Here is a 22,634-nt window from a genome sequence, read left to right as displayed (position 1 = left end):
ATTTTCAGTAGACGATGCCTGTAGTCTTGAATTAATTGCTATTTATGCACTCGTAAATAATATAGCATGTACTATGATTATGCTTCATGCAATATTAAAGAATTGTACCAAATAAAGAATAGCTTGTTAAAAGAAAGAATTGTATAAAATAATAACATTCTGAGACAAATTTTATTTAAATTAATGTTAGAAATGAGCAAAAAATACAAGTATTTCAACAGTAAATAAAGAGTAAAAATACTGACTAAGTACTGAAAATAAGGTTAGTTCATGTGAGATTTTTGAAGTTCCTTTATTATTATTTAGAATTATTTTTTTGAGTTGAAATTAGTTTAGCAACACCAATTTTTTCTTCCTCTTTCATTTAAAAAAAAAATTGAGTTGATATCTTCAAAAATAGTGGGGCTACAAATGTGCCGTAATTAGTAACGTTAGCCAAAGAGAACTTGATCAATATTGAATATTGAATTTATATAACTATGAAAAATAAAACATTGTAAATAGCATAACTAAGTAAAAATATAGGGCTGACTTTCATTCAAATAATCAAATTATGCATTAATATAGACTAGCATGGTTTAAATTAAAATGATAAGACAATTTGTTGTTTTAAAATATATTTTGAAAAATTTGAGGCTAATACCTAGGCTCAAAAATATTTTAAAAACAGAAGTACCTACAGTAATTCTATATTGACAGTACATTATTGAAATAGAAAATTGGAAATAAATTTACTTTATAATGTATGTGGTAATTTCAAAATTTCAACAAAGTTAAAGTTGAATGATAAACAAATTAATAATAATAAACCGGCTAAAATGAAAGCTTCAAAGAAAGTTCATTTCAAAATTAGAATTTACACTTGAAAAAAGATACTTCAACTAACCTTTAAAGCAAGAAGTACCGTAGAAAAAAAATACACTGTTTCATATTTACTTCAATAACCACTAAATTATCACTTGATTTGATTGTAGACTTTACTAATTAAATACAGCTTGTAATAATATAAACACTTGCAAAGAATAACACGAAACGACTTTCACAACTCACACTCAGACTCAACATGGTGTGACTTGGTACAGAGACTACTGGGAACTGAATTTGTTGTCTGCTTTATCCAGCTGATCGTGACTTTCACAGCATGGTACCTACTCAGCTGTTTAATCAGTGATGTAGAATATTGTTATCATCGAAAAAGTCACACGATTAACAATGTTACTTGTTGAAAAAATACTCTTTATGAATTGAAAAATTATTCATGGAACACAAAATAATTTTCTTCCTTCCCAATTCGAATTAAAAAAGAAAAACATTTCTTAAAGCACCCTATCTGAAAAATAGATTTTCAGAAAGTCGAAATTGCTTGTACAGATAGAGAACGTTATACAGTTATTTGAAAAGTGAAATCTGAATTTGAACTATCAATATTTTAGTGTATTGCCAGCTAAATAAGGTCAAATTCACTCCAAAACTTGTGCCTATATGGCTTTAATCTTCAGATTCATTGCTCTTTACTTCATCTAAAATTCAAATTCTCTTCATTTCATCATGTATAGTGAGGTCCACGTTATAATGGCAGTGTACAAAGATGGAAGAATAAAGATGCCGATTCTCTGCATTAATTAATTTTATTTCTACACTGTCAAAAACATAATTGGCATGGTTGTGGACCTAGAAAAAGATAGTACCACCGGCTTTGTCGAGTGATAGACAAGGATAGCAAAACCAAAGTTGATCAAATACTGTCATTATAACGTGGACCTCACTATAGTCGGTACATCACCCAGTCGCTGGCCTAGTAAGCTGGTCCAGCTTGAAATTTGGCCAGCATTGCAAACCTCCCATCAACATATTGGCCTCCGTTGGGCCAATAAGTAGATGCAGCATAATAACTACCCCCAGCAACTATACACAGTGAGTAATGAAGTTGCAAACATGAATTTTCAAATGGTCAGAACTCCTGAACGGTGAAGAATTTTGCAAAAATGATTCCAGATTCGTGTTTCTCGCATCAAAGAGCATAAGATCACGAATTTTGAGCGATTTTTATTTTTCACAAAAAATTGAGAAAAAATCTTGGACTTACCATCGTGAAACACACTGGAACCAAAAGTATATCACATTTGGCTGAAATTTGTACTATTGATCAATCTTGACCAGTGAAAAGTCGATGCAGAATTTAACACCTCCAGCTACTATACCGGTACAGGTTGAGTTATAAAGCTGCAAACATGAAAATTTTCAAATGGTCATATCTTCTCAACGGTGAAGAATTTTGCAAAAATGATTCCAGATTCGTGTTTCTCGCATCAAAGACCATGAGATCACGAAGTTTGAGCTATTTTTTTTCACAGAAAATTGAGAAAAACCAATGGACTAACCATCATGAAACACACTGAAACAAATAGTATCTCAGATTCGGCTAAATTTGCACCAAAGATGAAGCTTGACCTGAGAAATATCGGACCCAAATTTGGCACACCCACAGAGAAGAGGATTACAATCTCTTCTCTGTGGCACACCCACCTACTATACAAAGTGAGTTAAGCAGCTTTAAACATAGAATTTGCAAATTTTCATACTGCCATATTCAATGAACGCTAAGAAATTTTGTAAATCAGATTCCAGATTTATTTTTCACAAAAAAAATTAGAAACTCCAATCGTGCGTTTTGAAACAGAAAAAAAGTATCTCAGATTTGGCTGAAATTTGCACCATGCACCATTGGAGCTCTGAGAAATGTCGCAGCCATATTTGTCACCCCCAAATACTATACAGGGTCAGTTATGCAGCTTCAAACATAAAATTTGCAAATTTTTAAATGGCCATATTTAATGAACAGAATCCGATATGCAAAATTCCTTACCGTTCATTGAATATGGCCGTTTGAAAATTTGCAAATTTTATGTTTGAAGCTGCATCATGAAGTTTTGCAAAAATGGTCAAAGTTCAAAATCGCGCAGACTCTCAGTTCTTGATGTGAGAAACTATCACGTCTAAACTTTTGGACTGATTAATTTGAAATTTTGCATATTATAGATTCTTAATCAGCCGAGGATGGTTCTAGGCCTATTTCAAACTATTCAAGATTCTACGAGGTCAAGTTCTCAGTTTGTCAAGCTGTGAAATAGACCCTTGCGGAGCACGGGTTACCTGATAGTAAGAAATGAAAAACAGTTTTTGTGCACATAATTTATTTATTTATCCATTTTTTTCAACACAACGTTCGACTAAATCTTCTATATTTTTGTCTACATTGAATACACAACGGATCTCCATCAACAACCATTTTGAATATAATATGTATCAAAAACCACTGTTTTATTCATAATAATAATATAGTATAATATTATACCTTTTCTTGAAATTATTATTCAACTGTAGACAAATGATAATGAAACAATGGAATTGAGGTAATGTTCACCCAGCATAAGCTGAGCTATGGCTAGACTAATGTATGGAATAAGAGATTTAATAACAGACAAGAATTTGTATAATTTTTTAACTGTGACTTCTGCAAAAATATAATATCAATATAATTTTTAAAATTTAGGTATAATTATTTCAATTTAATATGAAAATCATAATAGTCATTTAATCATGGATACTCATTTATTTATGCTCAATAGACCAGCCAGGGCTCAGCTTTTAGTGGGTAATGAGTTTACAATAAATTCCCAAACTTATAAACTAAAAACTAAACTATAAGTTTACAACAATTGGCCTCCCAACACCCCTATAGCCAACCCTTACCACCTCAAATTACCATATTTGCTAGTGTATGACGCACCTATTTAAAAAAAATACTTTTTACTTTTAAAAAAAATACAAAGCTAAATTCGTTGGTTCGCGTCATACGCGTAATTTTCCAAAATAAGACAGAATGCCGGTATTTAAAGTTTGACAAAAATGTTCACGATGATCAGTCAACGATAATCAACAAGTCAGCTTTTCCTAATGTGTTTGTTAAATGTATACCAAGTTCAAAATACAGTATTTTACGTTTTTCAAACATCAATTGAATAAAATTCACACTATGAACAGAGATATTGTGACATTTCTCCATATTAAAGTGGAATAAAAACGTTATTGTCAGTTGTACATAATTTATTTGAGCCAAACTTAAGTTTCAATGCACTAAGGAGGCATCATCTTAAGATGAAAAAAGACAACTAAAGATGATGCCTTAGTGTATTGAAACTTAAGTTTGGCTCAAATAAATTATGTGGAACTGACAGTATCTTTTATATTTCAACTTAATTAAATGAAAATTTTGTAGATCAATAATCATTATATACGTTGTTTCAAATAAAAGCTTTGATAATATCTTTAGTGTATTTTTTCATAAAAATGTACTCTAGTTTTTGGGGTGCGCATCGTACGCGAGCAAATACAGTAGACTACTTACAATAGACAATGTATTTTTTAAATTTATTCACTTACAAACTAACTAGAGCTAAATTCACAATATTTGGATGGGAGAAGTTTTATAACAGACAAGAATTTATATGAATTTTCAACTGTGACTTCTGCTAGAATAGGTATGTATTTAAATACAATTTTTGAAATATATTTATTTGGATTGAATATGATAATCATAACAGCCGATCAATTTCATTCTTGAAATTATTATTCAACAGTAGACAAATGATAATGAAACAATAACATTGAGGTAATGTTCACCCAGCATAAGCTGAGCTATGGCTAGACTAATGTATGGAATAAGAAATTTAATAACAGACAAGAATTTATATAACTTTTTAACTGTGACTTCTGCAAAAATATATTATCAATATAATTTTTAAAATTCAGGTAGGCCTATAGTTTATTTCAATTGAATATGATAATCATAATAGACATTTAATCATGGATACTCATTAATTTATGCTCAATAGACCAGCCAGGGCTCAGCTTTTAGTGGGTGATGAATTTACAATAAATTCCCAAACTTACAAACTAGAAACTAAACTATAGTTTACAACAATTGGCCTCCCAACACCCCTATAGCCAACCCTTACCACCTCAAATTACCATATTTGCTAGTGTATGACACGCACCTATTTAAAAAAAAACTTTTTACTTTTTAAAAATTATAAAGCGAAATTCGTTGGTTCGCGTCATACGCGTAATTTTCCAAAATAAGACAGAATGCCGGTATTTAAAGTTTGACAAAAATGTTCACGATGATCAATCAACGATAATCAAGAAGTCAGCTTTTCCTAATGTGTTTGTTAAATGTATACCAAGTTCAAAATACAGTATTTTACGTTTTTCAAACATTAATTGAAAAAAATTCACACTATGAACAGAGATATTGTGACATTTCTCCATATTAAAGTGGAATAAAAACGATATTGCCAGTTGCACATAATTTATTTGAGCCAAACTTAAGTTTCAATGCACTAAGGAGGTATCACCTTAAGATGAAAAAAGACCACTAAAGATGATGCCTTAGTGTATTGAAACTTAAGTTTGGCTCGAATAAATTATGTGCAACTGACAGTATCTATTATATTTCAACTTAATTAAATGAATATTTTGTAGATCAATAATCATTATATACGTTGTTTCAAATAAAAACTTTGATAATATTTTTAGTCTATTTTTTCATAAAAATGTACTCTAGTTTTTGGGGGTGCGCATCGTACGCGAGCAAATACAGTAGACTACTTACAATAGACAATGTATTTTTTAAATTTATTCACTTACAAACTAACTAGAGCTAAATTCACAATAGTTGGATTGGATGAATTTAATAACAGACAAGAGTTTATATGAATTTTCAACTGTGACTTCTACTGAAAAATATATTTAAATACAATTTTTGAAATATATTTATTTGGATTGAATATGATAATCATAACAGCCGATCAATTTCATTCTTGAAATTATTATTCAACAGTAGACAAATGAGAATGAAACAATAACATTGAGGTAAAGTTCACCCAGCATAAGCTGAGCTATGGCTAGACTAATGTATGGAATAAGTAATAATGTTTTTCAATCCATAAGGGAGTGATTAATATAAAAAGGATTGATGTAATAAGTAAAGCCCAGCACACACACATTGATTTTTGGTTGTACGATATTTTGCCATCCTTATGAATTCTATCAGATTAAACGGAGCTTGACAGACATCATCTGTTTGAAATCATCTGTTTAATCTAATAGAATTTATAAGGACGGAAAAATACTGTACGAGCAAAAAATGATGTGTGTCTGCGGGGCTTAAGGTTTTTGGCTTGACAATTAAAATAAATATGATGGTTTATAATTTTGATAACATAGCTGGGAAAGAAAAATATTAAGAATTTGGAATTAATACTCTTTTCATTGAACTATCAACTAATTATATATAAGTATTATTATAGAAATAGTAAAGCTTTGGATTGTCGATTTAAAACAAAATTTGTATCCATATTTTTAAAATGAATTATAAAATAATCAAAATCAGAGGGATTATTGAGGTTGGCAAGAAAATATAATTGATATAGATACTGCTCTATTGAGTATTCTCAATAAGACAGCCAGAGCTCAGCTTGTAGCTGATGAAAAATTACAGTAAATTATCTTACAAACTAAAACCTAAACTAAGCTTACAATAGTTGGCATCTTCAACTCCCATTATAGGCAACCCTAACTACATAAAATCACTTACAATAGGTAAAAGTCTTATTTAAAAAAAAAATTACTTCCAAACTAAAAAAAAGAAAGTTTAAAATAGTTGGATTAGAAGAAAATTGACAACAGGCAACAATTCAGATAAATTTTCAACTGAGGTTTCTGTGAAAATATTTTTTTTTGGTGAAAGTTACTGGACTTGGGAGTTGAGCCTATGGAAAATTTGTAAAATTTGTAAAATTATTTGAAACATAAATCGAACAAAAAGATAAGTTTACTAGACTTGACAGTCCTGGACCTTTTCATTAATATGTTGAAAAAGTTGAAAACATGGAATTTGGAATTACAATAATAGATATTAAATTTGTGTTTTGAGTTTTGTGAACTCAATTACAAATAGCATTATATGTGGTACTTGAAACAAATAATAATTATTTTGAAAAGAGAAATATGATGATATATGGAAGTTAAAGTGTATCAACTAGCCTTGGGGTTCCAAGCCTTCACAAATGTAGGGACATTTAAATATAAATGGAAGAGATAAAACTTGAATAATAACTTAAATGAGAATTGAATGGAACAATAAAACTTGAATAATAATTTAAATGAGAATTGAATGGAACAATAAAACTTGAATAATAACTTAAATGAGAATTGAATGGAACAATAAAACTTGAATAATAATTTAAATGAGAATTGAATGGAACAATAAAACTTGAATAATAATTTAAATGAGAATTGAATGGAACAATAAAACTTGAATAATAATTTAAATGAGAATTAAATGGAACAATAAAACTTGAATAATAACTTAAATGAGAATTGAATGGAACAATAAAACTTGAATAATAATTTAAATGAGAATTGAATGGAACAATAAAACTTGAATAATAACTTTAATGAGAATTGAATGGAACAATAAAACTTGAATAATAATTTAAATGAGAATTGAATGGAACAATAAAACTTGAATAATAATTGAATGGAACAATAAAAATTGTCGTTCTTAATATTTTTATACAAATGTTGATAAATATGATGAATTTTAATATATATGAAAAATTACTGAAGGTAAAAAACTAAAATAGCTGTTTTATAAAGAACATTCAAAGGCTTATTACAACCTTTATCCAGCTATTAATTACAAGTTGGCTGGAGGTCTATAGAATTGTGTTGTCAACCCTTTTTACTGGAAATAAACCTATAGTTCTACTTGAAGAAAGTTATCTGTCAGAACTAAGAGGAAAGAGTTTAATGCAATAATTGCATGCTGTAAATTGGAAAAATGTCATTAGGGGAATGGTGCAAATCTTTGAATGATGTAACTTCAAACAAATTTTATGAGAGAGATAGAACATGCTGTTGTCTAGAGAAATGTGATAATATTTCAAATAATTAACAAATTAATAATTAAAATTGTATTTTGATTCTTATAATTTTGTTATGAAGTATTCATGCTTTTTCTAATCATGACTTATCAAAGAAATGGATTAATTGAAGTGGGAAAATAGATGATACTTTAAAATTCTTGTTCAATGAGAATTGAAAGAGACCCGAAATTAGTAGCGCAGTACTAACACTTGTAGTAGGTTAATGTGCACATCTACATCTTCCTAAGTTAGCACCTTTTTCTCTATTACCTTGTTAGCCACAGTTAACATAAATATTTGATGTATGTTAAATTGCATGACAAACCATCTTCTAAAGAGACTCAAAATGAATGGTTTAGTATTAACAGCTGTAGTGAAGTTCTAAATCTTCCTAAGTTGACACACTTTTCCTTCATTACCTTGTTTGCCACAGTTAATATCAATAGTTAATATTTGATGTATGTTAAATTGCATGACAAACCATCTTCTATGAAAATTAAAAGAGACTCAAAATGAATGGTTTAGTATTAACAGCTGTAGTGGGTTCTAAATCTTCCTAAGTTGACACACTTTTCCTCCATTACCTTGTTAATATCAATAGTTAATGTATGTCACCCTTCCGGCAGTCGCGCTGTTGTCAAAAGTACAACAGTGTCAGTTTTTTTACCGCACAAAACTATTGGATAGGGTGGTGTCAGTGAATGAGTCACCTATGCATTCCAAATCTGTCTCCCCATCACTCCACTGAGTTGCAGTATCAACCAAGCAATGGTTCAGTCTTTAGGTGCCATTTAGTCGCGACAGTGCATAAGATAGGGAAAGACTGTGTACGGGGACTGTAAACAAACCAATAACACAGATTGAATGAAAAAGAATAAGAAATTGTCAAAAACCGCAGATTTATTGATACTTAGAAAGACCGGTTCCGGTTATTAAACCATTGTCAATCTCTGATAAACCGTGTTTATCTGAGTTTATCAGAGATTGACAATGGTGTAATAACCGAAACCGGTCTTTCTAAGTATCAATAAATCTGTGGTTTTTGACAATTTCTTAGTCTTTTTCATTCAATATGAATAATAACCACAATATCAACTTCTCAACTACACAAAAAGTGATAATAACACAGAATTGATGAGTTTGCTTGATGTACCTATGAAATGGTAGGCTAATCATCCAAATTTTTATAGGCGTAAAATAATCCAAGAAGATGGAATAAGTAATTATACAATTAATATGTTTTGACAGTAAACAGAGTACAAAACACTTGGAAAATTGGATGTTGTACAAAATACAACACTCGACTGCTCGTGTGATTGAGTAGGGCGCGACTACCGGGAGGTTAAATTGTAAGATAGACCCTCCTATGAAAATTAGAACATACTCAAAATTAGTAGTTTATTAGGTCTACTAACAAATGTAGTGGGTTAATGTGAACATCTACATCTTCCTAAGTTAGCATCATTTTTCTCTTCATTATCTTGTGAGCACACAGTTAATATCTATAGTTTATGTATGTTAAATTGTATTATAAACCCTCACTATCCCACTTATTATTATTATTATTATTATTACTAGTAGTTCTGTGAACACTAGACCTCACGCACTATTCTTATCCACAAGTACCTGATTGAAACTGTAGACCTTATGGGAATATGGCAATGTTCCAGGTGCTCTTCAATTTAATGTGATTTTATTGTGGATCCAAATTATTCATGTTTATTCATTTTTCAAGTTTTAGAATGATTATTTTAATGGATTTTCTGTATTTATTTCTTCTGTAAAACTTCTAAATTCAAAATTCTCTATTATGCTGTTTCTGAGTGAAAATCGTATTAAGTGAAAAGTGCGTGAAAAGAAACCTAACCTGAATTTGGACATTTTAATCAAAATTGGAGTAGAAGAAGTTTTGGACCAACGTCTGTTTTTTCTCTCCTTTCCAATGTATTATTTTAATGAAATAAATAAATAAATATAGCAATAGACTAGCTTCTCCACACATCTGTGTAATCACTTGTCAGCTGATTTATGATGAATAATTCTATAGTCTGATTTTTACTCTAATATTGGCGTATGAAGGCTGCTCCTTTTTCCTTTTAAATCATCCTTTAAGTGCAAAATTTCCAAAAACCTTGTATAATATACGTATATTATACGTCGACGGGCAATTAAAAAAGGAACATACCTGTCAAATTTCATGAAAATCTATTACCGCGTTTCGCCGTAAATGCGCAACATATAAACATTAAGAGAAATGCCAAACCGTCGACTTGAATCTTAGACCTCACTTCGCTCGGTCAATTATTATTATTATTATTATCATTATTATTGTGACATCTCCCCAATCCCCGCCACTAACATTAAATCACTATTCACAAACTGGGATTCTAATTCAAAAAATTCTATTGTTCCACGCTTTTGAATCCAAAATAAGTCTGGCAACACTTGAATAATTGGAAGCTATAACTTCACTCTATAAGCTACAAGATTCACTCACGAATCTGAGAGGAAACACTTTAAAGCTGCGTTTACACCGGAGTTAATAACACAAGTTTTTAACATGTTTGTTATCAACTGATGTTATTTACAATGCAAATGACACTAATGTAATAACATTGGCAGATAAAATAATAAGGTAGTCCTTGTGCTATTTTTCTTCCAAATTTATTTGTGACAAAGTCCGAAATAAGGTTAGAATTTCACGTGTACAATTTCGATAAAATTTCAGTCCAAAACAAAACCTATATTTTTTGAATTTAGATGGCTTGAATTATTAAATTAATTAGAAATATTACACTCAATTACCACTTGTAACGAATAATATTGAGTTATTAAGAAAATTTGGAACTATTCAAGCAATGAAATGGTAGTCATCCAAATGTTATAGGCGTAAAATAATCCAAGAAGATGGAATAAGTAATTATACAATTAATATGTTTTGACAGTAAACAGAGTGCATAACACTTGGAAAATTGGATGTTGTACAAAATACAACACGCGACTGCTCGTGTGATTGAGTAGGGCGCGACTACGGGAGGTTAAATTGTATGATAGACCCTCCTATGAAAATTAGAACATACTCAAAATTAGTAGTTTTAGGTCTACTAACAAATGTAGTGGGTAAATGTGAACATCTACATCTTCCTAAGTTAGCATCATTTTTCTCTTCATTATCTTGTGAGCACACAGTTAATATCTATAGTTGATGTATGTTAAATTGTATTATAAACCCTCACTATCCCACTTATTATTATTATTACTAGTAGTTCTGTGAACACAAGACCTCACGCCCTATTCTTATCCACAAGTACCTGATTGAAACTGTAGACCTTATGGGAATACAGCAATAGACTAGCTTCTCCACACATCTGTGTAATCACTTGTCAGCTGATTTATGATGAATAATTCTATAGTCTGATTTTTACTCTAATATTGGCGTATGAAGGCTGCTCCTTTTTCCTTTTAAATCATCCTTTAAGTGCAAAATTTCCAAAAACCTTGTATAATATACGTATATTATACGTCGACGGGCAATTAAAAAAGGAACATACCTGTCAAATTTCATGAAAATCTATTACCGCGTTTCGCCGTAAATGCGCAACATATAAACATTAAGAGAAATGCCAAACCGTCGACTTGAATCTTAGACCTCACTTCGCTCGGTCAATTATTATTATTATTATTATCATTATTATTGTGACATCTCCCCAATCCCCGCCACTAACATTAAATCACTATTCACAAACTGGGATTCTAATTCAAAAAATTCTATTGTTCCACGCTTTTGAATCCAAAATAAGTCTGGCAACACTTGAATAATTGGAAGCTATAACTTCACTCTATAAGCTACAAGATTCACTCACGAATCTGAGAGGAAACACTTTAAAGCTGCGTTTACACCGGAGTTAATAACACAAGTTTTTAACATGTTTGTTATCAACTGATGTTAATTACAAAAGTTTATAACATCATGTTGAATTGCGTTCACACCGGAGTTGATAACATGAATTATTGATAAAAAGTTGTCAACTTGACTGAATCGACAAAAAATTCTCTTGAAAAAAGTTGATAACTCGTGTTTTCAACAGAAAATTCCTTGTTATTAACAAAATTTATGTTATCCATCGAGAGTCGGTAACTTTTGTTAATAACAGGTTACTATCTTCCCCCGCAACCCCCTCGCCCAGCATCCCTACCCTACAACTACAGCTGTTCCCTAATAACTACAGCTGCAGACAAAACACGTGACAAAGTTATTAACTTTTGTTGATAAAACTAGCAGCCAAAAGAAAATGTTATTAACTTATGTTGAAAACTTTTGTTTTGAACTCTGGTGTAAATGCATTATAATTTATTTACATTAGATCAGATGAAGATTATTATTTTAATGATCACACAGATGTTTCAATTAAAATTTGAAGACAATTTTTTGCTTTTTATTCTGGCTGTTATATCATATAAATAGTCTCGTTAAATGAAATCATATGGAAGTCAATTATATTGATAACAAGATCTTGTTAATAACAAGGAATTTTCTGTTAGAAACATAAGTTATCAACTTTTGTCAAGAGAAATTTTTGACGATTCAGTCAAGTTAATAACTTTTTGTTAATAACTCGTGTTATTAACTCCGGTGTAAACGAAGCTTAAGCACTCAATTTGAGGATGAAGACTAATCAATTATAGTACAGGACAGATTGAAAGCGCACACTTCACTAATATGTCACTACTTGAAAATCAAATTTGAATGGATTTGGGTGCTGGGGAGCTTTTTACAGGAAGGTCCCACTTAGCCTGAATATATGCAGTGATATTTGAGCAGACGATGGACGATAGAGCTGTTTTACTTCAGCCGGGACCGACGGTCCCGCGTGCACATCCTCTAACACGTCTATTCAGTTGAAACCGTCAATATGTCAACCCAAAAACACTGAATAACCCAGTTCATTTAAACACTAATAACACTAAAAATATGTACTGTCATTCTTAGAATACTGTCACCTAAGTTGTTTGATAGAGCTGTTTTACTTCAGCCGGGACCGACGGTCGCGCGTGCACATCCTCTAACACGTTGAAACCGTCAATATGTCAACCCAAAAACACTGAATAACCCAGTTCATTTAAACACTAATAACACTGAAAATATGTACTGTCATTCTTAGAATATTGTCACCTAAGTTGTTTAATAAACTGTTCAAAACAACAATATAGCACACTTTAACTCATTTGGCGGCAGCTTTTCATGGAGTGGGGTTTTGGTAGGCTGGTCCACTGACAAAAACCTCAAACTTCAAAGTAATTATGTTGGTCTAATGTCTGATATACAATCACAGATACAAATTTCCATCATCATTGAGGAACAATAGATATTTGAAGATGTACAGATGGGGTTTGTCAACGTAACTGCATTTACAGTTGAGACTCGATTCATTCCGATGACGATATCACTGATCTAGTTGGTCTAGTGGTATGGGACGTTATAACCTTCAGTCTGCTAGCGCTGTTTGGTCGTGGTTCGGATCCCACCGGTGGGCATGGACGTTTGATCATCTCATAAATCAGCCATGCACAAGCAAAACGATCATGTGGGCATCAACCGCAATATTATATTTTGTGGAACAACGAGACCTATGAAAAAAAACTCCCTCCAACCAAAACTTCTGTGTTCAAGACTGGAAATATCGAACTATTACAAAAACCAATATTAAATCAGAATACTAAGAAATTGACAAAAACCACAGATTTATTGATACTTTCAGAAAACCCGGTTTCGGTTGTTACGCTGGTGATAGAGACGAATGGAGAGGCTTTCTGAAGGAGGTCAAGGCTCTGAATGAGCTGTAGTGCCAAGGAGTAAGTAAGTATATTTGTTTTGACTTTTTGTGTAGTTGAGAAGTTGATATTGTGATAATTATCAATATTAAATAAGAAGACTAAGAAATTGTCAAAAAACCACAGATTTATTGATACTTTCAGAAAGACCGGTTTCGGTTGTTACACCATTGTCAATCTCTAAAAAACTGAAACTGAGTGGCTTAAGCAACAGACTCGCCATGATAACAAAATTTACTTTCAGTACAGGATAAGAATCAAGAAAACAAGTGAAAGATAATAAAACAAATATGTAAATAGAAAAACTATTGACTAATGTATGCTTTGAGGGTTATGATAAAACTAAATTTGTAGTGTTGTATTGGTTGAAATGAATCTGGTCATTTAAACTATATTGGGAATTGTCATGGCAAGTCTATTGCTTAAGACGCCATTTTGTGACACCATCAAGTGGGAGGAGACTGTCTAGCTGGGCCAATGGCAGGCGTTCATGCCCTTGACCAATAGCAGTACTCGCCTACTAGTATAAATTCTGCTGCTCTTGTATTTAGTTTCAGTTTATCAGAGATTGACAATGGTGTAACAACCGATACCGGTCTTTCTAAGTATCAATAAATCTGTGTTAATTTTTGACAATTTGTTAGTCTTCTTATTTAATATGAATAATTAACATAATATATTTAGTGTTATTTCCGGCTCTTATCAACCCTTCGAAATTCAAAATTCATCAGTCATATCTCGAATACGTATTCTCTGAGTGTTAATCTTTGGTGAAAACAGAAATTTTAAACTTAACCTCACTTTGGACTATTTATGTGCCAAAATCAAGGAATTGAAGAAATTTTGGGCAATTGCCTGTTTCTCTTTCCAAATATCGTGTTTGTGACTGTTCTAATGAATAAATAAATATCAACTTCTCAACTACACAAAAAGTGAAAACAAATATACTTACTTACTCCTTGGCACTACAGCTAATTCAGAGCCTTGACCTCCTTCAGAAAGCCTCTCCATTCGTCTCTATCAGCAGCCTTACGTCTCCATCCCCTGTCACCCAGCTTCCTAATATCGTCCTCCAAATCCTCCAGCCAACGCTTTCGCGGACGTCTTCTCAGCCTTCTTCCTCCTGGGTTGTTTCTGAGGACCTGTTTTACAATCTTGAGACACTCATCCTCTCAACGAGTCTCAGCCACCTCAATCACCTCACTTTCAATTTGACATTTCTGGAAAAGATAACAGAAAACAAATATCCTCAGTCAAAAAACACCCTCCAACCAAAACTGAGATTAAGTCTCTGTTGCAGAAAAGCCTGTTAAATTTAAACCGTTATTAAATACCCAGAGAACCAATCAGAGGAGCCTTCTCTGGGTGTTCTCTGATTGGTTTTCGTGGAATTCAATCATGATTTAAATTTAACAAGAATTTGTGCAACCAGGCCTGAGACTGGAAACCACTATTGACACAATAACGCCATCTTCACGACAACGACGAAAAAATCAACAACAGTGAGTAACTCTATCAACTGCAACAACCAAAAGAAAATATCAAGAGTGAGAAAATAGTAATAAAGACGAGGAAAGATGAACATCGTTGACAGAAGATTTGATCAGAACTTCCGCCAGTGAAAAATATTGACAAATTAGGAAACGAAAGCAGTTGGTAGAACCAATCCTACTACAGCGACCATAAGATGAATGCATATTTGGGATAACACCTTGTAACAGAATATGCCGTTCAAGGTAGTGAGCTCTGAAGCAGTCATATGAGCTGGAATTGCTACCTCAAAAATATGATTGATTGATACTTTTGAAACCTCCTCTGTGAAAAGAGATCTGTAACTTAAAAATCTGAAAATAACAGTTCACCTTTGAAAACAGAATACTAAAAGCGTGAACAAATAGAAGAATATACTATGGATGAGGACATTAATGATAATAATAACGTTGTCCATGTTCATTTAATTCAAAGGCAATACAATTTTTCTTATTTATTCGATACTAGCCGTCAGGCTCGCTTCGCTCGCCATGTCCGTCTAGCCAGGGGGCTCCACCCCCTGGACCCCCCACTGGATAGTCCAAAAATGGAATCATCGGGCTCGCTTCGCTTGCCTTCTTTTATCATTCGAGCATGCTTGATTCCATCAGAAAGTCAAAGTACTGAGAAAACGCAGAAAAACTGAGAAAACCACTGATTTTGGGCGTATCTTTGATGAAATATTAAAGTCACTTCATCATAAAATTTTTAGAGCCTAGCTAAACTTCTGTACCAAATTTGCAAATTTTCTGTCTATTACTTGATGAAAGAACTGAGAAAACGCAAAAAGCCGCTAATTTTGGGCGTATCTTTGGCGTTATTTCAAATTCCTTCGAACACAACATTATTACACCCCAGCTGAGCTTTTGTAGTAAATTTGAACATTTTCTGTTCATTTGTTCTCGATAAAGCTGAGAAAGCCCAACAAAACGCTGGAAAACGCAGATTTTGGGCGTATCTTTGGCGTTATTTCAAATTCCTTCTAACACAATATTATTACACCCTAGCTGAGCTTCTGTACTAAATTCGAACAATTTCTGTTCATTTGTTCTCGATAAATCTGAGTAGAAGCAAAAAAAAAACCCTGGAAAAACGCTAATTGTGAGCGTATCTTTGACGATATTGCAAATTCCTTCTAACACAACATTATTACACCCTAGCTGAGCTTCTGTACTGAATTTGAGAAATTTCTGCTCATTTGTTATCGATAAAGCTGAGAAAACGCTAAAAAACGCTGAAAAAACGCAGATTTTGGGCGTATCTTTAGACATATTTCCAAATCCGTTCTTAGTGCGCCTCTAAAGGGCCAACTGAACATACCTACCAAATTTGAACTTTTTTGGTCCGGTAGATTTTTAGTTCTGAGAGTGAGTGAGTTAGTGAGTCAGTCAGTCAGTGAGTGAATGCTATATATATATATATATATATATATATATATCTATATATATAAAAGCGAAATGGCACTCACTCACTGACTGAGTGAGTCAGTCAGTCAGTCAGTGAGTGAGTGCCATTTCGCTTTTATATATATAGCATTCACTCACTGACTGACTGACTGACTGTCACTCACTCACTCACTCACTCACTCACTCGCATAACTAAAAATCTACCGGACCAAAAACGTTCAAATTTGGTAGGTATGTTCAGTTGGCCCTTTAGAGGCGCACTAAGAAATCTTTTGGCAATATTTTAACTCTAAGGGTTGTTTTTAAGGGTTTAAAGTTCGTCTTTTAGCATGTATATTCTTCTTCTCCCAATCTCTTAATTATAATTGAAATTTCCATATCATATGTTACTATAGAACTATAATCAAGATAGAGTAGCTCTTCGAAACAGTTGTTAACTGGCAACTAAATTAGTAATTTCGTCAGGTTGGCACTAAGTTGAGTTGACTTTGTTAGGTTGGCACCAAGTTGAAGATTTAAATGCATTCATCGCGGAAAAATTGATTTTCGATGTTTTTCAATGTTTTTCAATGTAAAAACAATGGAAAAACAATGAAAAACACTGAAAAAACATCGAAAAACATCGAAAAAACATTGAAAAACATTGAAAAACATTGAAAAACAATGAAAAACAATGGAAAAACATTGAAAAACAATGAAAAAAAAAACATTGAAAAACATTGAAAAACATGAAAAAACATGAAAAACAATGAAAAACATCGAAAAACATTGAAAAACATGAAAAACATTGAAAAAAAAAAAAAACAATGAAAAACATCGAAAAACATTGAAAAACAATGAAAATCAATGAAAAACAATGAAAATCAATGAAAAACACTGAAAAAACATCGAAAAACATTGAAAAACATTGAAAAACATCGAAAAACATTGAAAAACAATGAAAAACATTGAAAAACATTGAAAATCAATGAAAAACAATGAAAAACAATGAAAAACACTGAAAAAACATCGAAAAAACATTGAAAAACAATGAAAAAAAAACATTGAAAAACAATGAAAAACAATGAAAAACATTGAAAAACATTGGAAAACATTGAAAAACATTGAAAAAAACATTGAAAAACAATGAAAAAAAAAACATTGAAAAAAACATTGAAAAAAATGAAAAAACAATGAAAAACACTGAAAAAACATCGAAAAACATTGAAAAACATTGAAAAACAATGAAAAACAATGAAAAAAATGAAAAAACAATGAAAAACAATGAAAAAAACATTGAAAAACAATGAAAAACAATTGAAAAAACAATGAAAAAAACATTGAAAAACAATGAAAAACACTGAAAAAACATCGAAAAACATTGAAAAACATGAAAAACAATGAAAAACAATGAAAAACAATGAAAAACAATGAAAAACACTGAAAAAAAAAACATTGAAAAACATGAAAAACATCGAAAAAACATTGAAAAACAATGAAAAAAACATTGAAAAACAATGAAAAACACTGAAAAAACATCGAAAAACATTGAAAAACATTGAAAAAACATGAAAAAAACATGAAAAACATTGAAAAACATTGGAAAACATTGAAAAACATTGAAAAACATCGAAAAACATTGAAAAACATGAAAAACAATGAAAAACAATGAAAAACACTGAAAAAACATTGAAAAACAATGAAAAAAAAAAACATTGAAAAACAATGAAAAACATGAAAAACAATGAAAAACATTGAAAAACATGAAAAAAAAAAAAACAATGAAAAACAATGAAAAAACATTGAAAAACATGAAAAAAAAAAAAACATTGAAAAACACTGAAAAAAACATCGAAAAACATTGAAAAACATTGAAAAACAATGAAAAACATGAAAAACAATGAAAAAAACATGAAAAACATTGAAAAACAATGAAAAACAATGAAAAAACATGAAAAACAATGAAAAACACTGAAAAAACATCGAAAAACATTGAAAAACATTGAAAAACATCGAAAAACATTGAAAAACAATGAAAAACAATGAAAAAACAATGAAAAACAATGAAAAAAAAAAAAAAAACATTGAAAAACATTGAAAAACATTGAAAAACAATGAAAAACATGAAAAACATTGAAAAACAATGAAAAAAAACATTGAAAAACATTGGAAAACATTGAAAAACATGAAAAACATTGAAAAACAATGAAAAAACATTGAAAAACAATGAAAAAACATTGAAAAACAATGAAAAAACATTGAAAAACATCGAAAAACATTGAAAAACAATGAAAAACAATGAAAAAAAAAAAAAACATGAAAAACATCGAAAAACATGAAAAACAATGAAAAAAAAACATTGAAAAACATTGAAAAACAATGAAAATCAATGAAAAACAATGAAAAACATCGAAAAACATTGAAAAACATTTTTCTATGTTTTCCAATGTTTTTCTTTATGTTTTCCTATGTTTTTCTATGTTTTTTCAGGTTCTTTCTATGTTTTTCTATGCTTCCCTATGTTTTTCCCATGTTTTTCTATGGTTTTCATGTTTTTCCATGTTTTTCCATGTTTTTCTATGTTTCCTCATGTTTTTCCATGTTTTTTACATGTTTTCCTTCGTTTTTCCCATGTTTTTCTATGTTCTTCTCATGTTTTTCCATGTTTTTCCTATGTTTCTCCTTGTATTCTATGTTTCCCATGTTTTTCTATTTTTTCCTATGTTTTTCTATGGTTTTCATGTTTTTCCATGTTTTTCCATGTTTTTCTATGTTTCCTCATGTTTTCTCTATGTTTTCTATGTTTTTCTATGTTTTCTCTTTGTTTTTCCATGTTTTTCCATGTTTTTTCTATGTTTTACTATGTTTTTTCTATGTTTTCTATAATTTTCTTCGTTTTTCCATGTTTTTCTATGTTCTTCCATGTTTTTCTATGTTTTCCTATGTTGTTCCTATATTTCTCTATGTTTTTCTATGTTTCCCTATGTTTTTCCCATGTTTTTCTATGTTTTTCAATGTTTTTCTATGTTTTTTTTTTTTTTTTTTTTTTTTTTTCTATGTTTTTTCAGGTTCTTTCTATGTTTTTCTATGCTTCCCTATGTTTTTCCCATGTTTTTCTATGGTTTTCATGTTTTTCCATGTTTTTCTATGTTTTCCAATGTTTTTCTTCATGTTTTCCTATGTTTTTTCATGTTTTTCCATGTTTTTCTATGTTTTCTATAATTTTCTTCGTTTTTCCCATGTTTTTCTATGTTTTCCAATGTTTTTCTTCATGTTTTCCTATGTTTTTTCATGTTTTCTCAATATTTTTCTATGTTTTACAATTTTTTTTCTGTTTTTCTATGTTTTGTTTTATGTTTTTCCATGTTTCCCTATGTTTTTCCCATGTTTTTCTATGCTTTTCTATGTTTTCAATGTTTTTCTATGTTTTTTCATGTTTTTCAAGTAAACTTGAGCTGAATGTTTGACCCTGCTGATGGCGTAATTGTTGAGCCCAAAATTTTTAAGTGATAGCTGAAGAATTCTTCAATCGAATTCTATCAAATTTTTTTGAAATACACTCTCACTGGGGACGGCAAGGGACCTGGTTACTCATAACCCTTCCCCCCGCTGAAGGCGTAATTGTTGAGCCGAAAATTTGAAAGTGGTATCACATGATAGCTGAAAAATTGTTCAATCGATTTCCATCACATTCTCCTGGAATACTCCGTCCCTGGGGGACAAGGGACCTGGTTTAATACAATCCTCCCCCCGCCCCCGGCCTATTACGTTTTTTCACAGTGTAATTATTGAGCCCAAAATTTGAAAATGGTATAGAATGATAGCCCAAAATTCGCTCTATCGAATGACACATCCATCTTCAAGATCGGTGATGGTCACGGGCTACCGTGAAGCTGGCAAGTTCAAATTGTTATTTTCAATGATTTAGAGAGGAGTTAGAGCACTTAGAAAGAAACGCATTGATTTTGTGATGGCGCTACTGATCACAAAATAATCATTATTACTTATCACAAGGGTACTATAACAGTGAGAATTGGTGAAACCAATGTTAATGTTCTTTTGCTTCTCCTCCTCCTTCTTCTCCTCCTCCTCCTCCAGTATTCTTCTTCTTCTTCTTCTTCTTCTTCTTTTTCTTCTTCCTCCTCCTCCTCCTTCTCTTCACTGATGATTATAATTATCATGATCGTAATGTAATAATTGTGATTATCATTCTTCGATAGAAGGAGGATAGAAACTGTGCATTCTTGTTAAAAATAATCAATTATATTTCATCCGTCAAGGAAATATATTTTTCAATGAATAGATATTGAGTTCCCATCATTGAGATCAAATTAATATTTTGTCAATTGAATTATATACTTATATTAATATTGTTAAAAAACAATCTGGCAACGTTAATTGTGGAGGTAGGAAAGGATAGCGCTATCTGCTTTGTTGAATGATAGACAAGGATAGCAAAACCATATTAATCGAATACAGCCATTATAGTGTTGGCCTCACTATACAAGCAACTTTCCGCGAATTGTGTAATACATAATTACCAAGAACTCTTGACAACAGAAAATAATTATTTATCGATCATATTATTGTTTGCAGACGACTCACTCTCAATGAGTTCTGAATATTTGGAGCTCGGAAACATCTTTCTAATTAATTATTTAACGAGGATTCAATTCAAAATTCTATTTGTTCCAGTATAATGCAAAATCAAATTCAAAGCCATCCTTCATTCTAAACTGTTCAATTTTCCGCGAACCATTTAGATTTTTGGCATATATGATTTCTGGTTATCTGTCACAAACATTGATATCATTTTGATATCATCATGAGTATTATGCTCGTTTCAGCATAATTTTATGGCAAATACAATGCTGTAGAGGGATTAACATTTGACAGTTTTTAGCCAACGGTTACAAAAAATATTCTACACTTCACATCAAAGGTTAGAAGATAGAACAGTTCAAATAAAAGGTTTACAGGTTTGAAAATTCAAAATTCTATAGCTTTCATTTTTCTCTACTGGAAGAGATTTTTGTGTAGATATATATTTTATCATCTATAATATCATAAGGGAAAGAGCTGGCTAATACACGTACGGGATAGGAAATTCACGAATGACGCATCATCACGTCTGAACTACTCAACTGAATTACTTGAAATTTTGCATATACGTATATTCTTAATTTATTAGCCCAGTCAACGAAATATTATAGAGGAGAAAGTTTGGAACACAATTTTCAACTCCACAGCTCTTTTAAGGATAGTAAGAGGATTAACGTATCAAGAGCCCCTGTGCTTCATGGGTGGGGGTGGTTAGAAAGTACAATTATTTCATTGTCTGCATATATGTCGGAAACGATGCATCTTATGAACATTTGTATTCTGAGCAAAATTGAAGCTTACAAAATTACACACAAGTGTTGTCCTTCACATTTTTCCCATATCTCTCATAGTTTCTGAGATATCCGCTCTAGAAGGTTATAATTTTTTGAAAAAACACTTCTTCCTCCAGTTTTTTTATCTTTTCGGCCTTATAATTTTTGAAAGATTGATGAAAAAAATCTGTGCTGATTATGAGCTGATAGAGCATCAACTTATCTTAAATTTGATGTATTTTTTCACTATTTTACGCAAAAAATTCTAACCTTCTAGAGCAGATATCCCAGAAACTATGAGATATATGGAAAAAATGTAGAAGACGAAACGTTTTGGTAATTTTGTAAGCTTCAAATTTGCACAGAATACAAATGTTTATAAGATGCATCGATTCCGAGATATATGCAAAAAATGAAATAATGGTACTTTCTAACCACCCCCACACCTCAAGCACAGGTGGTAGGGGTGAGGACTTTTGATATATTAATCCTCTAACTATCCTTGAAAGAGCTGTGGAGTT

The 22,634-nt window shown here is 31.2% G+C and overlaps 1 long non-coding RNA gene across 4 annotated transcripts in view; it reads right to left on the bottom strand.

The window, feature by feature from the left end:
• LOC120355884 overlaps positions 1 to 15,631 on the bottom strand; it is a 28,971-nt gene extending 13,340 nt beyond the window's left edge. For all 4 annotated transcript variants that reach the window (XR_005573856.1, XR_005573859.1, XR_005573858.1 and 1 more), the window contains exon 1: positions 14,780 to 15,631. This is a non-coding gene — a long non-coding RNA (uncharacterized LOC120355884). The remainder of the gene's footprint in view (positions 1 to 14,779) is intronic.
• Positions 15,632 to 22,634: the final 7,003 nt, after the last annotated feature.

This window comes from Nilaparvata lugens, unplaced genomic scaffold (assembly GCF_014356525.2).
Source record: "Nilaparvata lugens isolate BPH unplaced genomic scaffold, ASM1435652v1 scaffold512_1_2, whole genome shotgun sequence".
Classification (NCBI taxonomy): domain Eukaryota; kingdom Metazoa; phylum Arthropoda; class Insecta; order Hemiptera; family Delphacidae; genus Nilaparvata; species Nilaparvata lugens.
Note: the sequence above shows the minus strand (reverse complement) of the source record. Positions and strands in the feature narration are given on the sequence as shown.